The sequence below is a fragment of the Cavia porcellus genome, unplaced genomic scaffold (genome assembly GCF_034190915.1).
Source record: "Cavia porcellus strain 051 isolate PalLab524CR breed Dunkin Hartley unplaced genomic scaffold, mCavPor4.1 scaffold_18, whole genome shotgun sequence".
NCBI lineage: Eukaryota > Metazoa > Chordata > Mammalia > Rodentia > Caviidae > Cavia > Cavia porcellus.
The window spans coordinates 62537930-62540851 of NW_026947501.1; the positions used below are offsets into that span (position 1 = coordinate 62537930).

At 44.5% G+C, this 2922-nt stretch overlaps 1 pseudogene; it reads left to right on the plus strand.

The window, feature by feature from the left end:
• Positions 1-1113: 1113 nt before the first annotated feature.
• Positions 1114-1227, plus strand: LOC134471547 (U6 spliceosomal RNA; annotated as a pseudogene).
• The last annotated feature ends 1695 nt before the right edge of the window (positions 1228-2922 follow it).

The following is a 2922-nucleotide window of genomic DNA, read 5'->3' on the forward strand; positions in this document are numbered from 1 at the left end:
CAGAGCCCTAAATTATTCCTCACCAAAGTGTGCCCCGGAGGCTGGGCTCACTCACTGAAAGGGAACCAAACTTCATAGTCATTTCAGTATCACAGTGAAACATCTCAGATGGCCTTTGTGTAGATGCCCAAGAGTAGTGGAGACTTCAGATTTGATCACTGGATTTATAGGCACAGGAAAAGTTGCGTTTTAAAATTTTTTGTTAAATATAAAACTCTATTGAATGGTAATAGGAATAAAATCTAAAATTGCTAAGTTTTTCCAGCTTAAAACAATGTCAGGTAAATAGCCCAAATTTCATATGCCTAACCACTGACAATCCATTCTTCCCATTACTAGAACTTGGGTACAGATATGAATTAAGAAAAGAAAAGCCAGGTGTGGCAGCACACATCTGCAGTGGCAGCTATTCAGGGGGCTGAGGCAGGAGTTTCACCTGAGCCCAGGAGTTCAAGACCAGTCTGAGCAACATAATGAGACTGTCTCAGAAAAAGGAAAGAAGGGAAGGGAAGGGAAGGGAAGGGAAGGGAAGGGAAGGGAAGGGAAGGGAAGGGAAGGGAAAAGAAGGGGAGGGGAGGGGAGGGGAGGGGAGGGAAGGGAAGGGAAGGGAAGGGAAGGGAAGGGAAGGGAAGGGAAAAGAAGGGGAGGGGAGGGGAGGGGAGAGAAGGGAAGGGGAGGGGAGGGGAGGGCAGGGGAAGGGAAGGAAAGGAAAGGAGAGGGGAGAGGAAGGGAAGGGAAGGGAAGGGAAGGTGAGGGGAGGACAGGGAAGGGGAGGGCAGGGGAAGGGAAGGGAAGGGAAGGGAAGGGAGGGGGTGGGGAGGGGAAGGGAGGGGAGGGGAGGGGAAGGAAAGGGAAGGGAAGGGAAGGTAGGGGGGTGGGGAGGGGAAGGGAGGGGAGGGGAGGGGAAGGAAAGGGAAGGGAAGGGAAGGGAGGAAAAGAAAAGAAAAGAAAAGAAAAGAAAAGAAAAGAAAAGAAAAGAAAAGAAAAGAAAAGAAAAGAAAAAAGAAAAACAATCCAAGGAAATCAAGGTCCAAGTCCCTGTCTCTTTTATACTGGGCATTCCACAGTGAGTCTAGAGAGAAAAAGAACAAGAAGAAATCACTCCATTCTATAGCTCACTTCGGCAGCACATATACTAAAATCGGAATGATACAAAAGATTAGCAGAAGATTAGCATGGCCCCTGTGCAAGGATGACACGCACATTTGTGAAGCGTTCCATATTTTTCTACCAAAAAAAAAAAAAAGACCCCATTCTGATCTTCATGGGACAACGAGAGAAAGGAGACACAAGCAAAGAGACAGACACATCCTAATTTCCTCTCCTGGCTTGTGCCCAGGCGGGGAAGACAGATCCCAGAATGCTAAATCTCCAGGTGTTTGTTTTGCTTTACTTTCTAATGTGGACTCAGTTTTGCCCACTACATTTGCTTACTTAAAGTAGATTATACACACACACATAAATATGTCTCAATTACCATGACAGCTTATAATATTTGTTTTCAGTCTTCCTTTATTAGATTGGAGGAGGGAGCAATGTGGAAGAAAGGAGAACGAATGGGTAATTTGCACTGTTGAATTTTTAAATAAAACTTCCCGAGACCAATCACATTTGCTATTTTGATTATTTTTCTGATGCATGAGTGGTTTAGAAACTAGAAGAACAACTAAAGGAAGATGAGGGAACAAATGGAAACATTGTTTTAGAACCTAAAATGACCAGGATCCCCTACTTCCGCAATGCTGCCATCTGGCGAGGTTTTCCTAGTGACTAAGGGCAAGCATTTGGACATTACCAGAATGCAAACAATTCCAATTACCAATGGAGCTAAACCATAATTACCATGCAAATGATTTCAATAATGTAATAGAATGGGATATCTGGTCATTACAGGGCAGACAATTCACAATGTTAATTGAGGTTAGTCTGTTTTCAGAGAGTAAATAATATTAACAGCAAAATAAATCCAAACTAATATTAGGTTTGACTTTGCTTATAATCAAGGGGAATGGTCTGCTTCTGAATTATGTCTATGTTACAGAGTGTATGCTACTGCTTCAGTCTCTGTTGCAAGTAAAATAACTTGGATTAAAAAATACTGGGGGACAAAATGGTACTGAGATGTGATTTAGAGTTTGAGAAGAGAAGGCAGCAATTGAAGGTCTTCAGGGCAGAAGATAGACATGGAGGTAGACAGCCTTTAGTTCCCAAATGCCCAAATATACTTTGGGGTAGGAGAAGAAAAAGAGAGGACCAAGAGAAAGAAAACTGCCGGGAAGTCACTCTCCTAATTCCTGTTCTTCCTGCCCATTCTCTCGTCCCGGATTCAAAAGTTAATCTAGCATTAGGTGATCCAATTGGCCATTCCAGTCAGTTTCCTACTCACCCAGCTCTCTGATACTCACACTCTGTCCCCCATTTTGAGCCACATCAGAGGTAAAGAATGAGGTTCTTCCCTGTCACCCCTGAGCTCCCATCAGGCCCTTCCTGTACATGCAGGCCCTAGATGTTCCTTCCACCAGAAGCTGCCTCTCGCCCTCTGCTCAGCATGGAGGAGCCACATGGCCTCACCGTGGGCCTCAGAGTCATTCTCTCCAGGACTCCAAGTCAAAGATGATGCAGTGGAGCTAACATACAGCAGCATCCCTAACCTGTGAGGCACGCTGGCTAGTTACAGACCCATGCAGGACCTGATTTCTGCTCAGAACCTAAGGCCACATTTCTCCAGTTTCTCCCTATCCCCTGATCTATACACCATTCCTCTAACAAACTCCCCTTCGATAACACCTTAATCAGAGTTCATTTCAGACACTTTCCAAACATGAGGGAACAATGAAAACATTGTTTTAGAACTTAAAATGACCAGGATCCTCTGTTTCCTGAATGCTGCCATCTGGCGAGGTTTTCCTAGTGACTAATGAG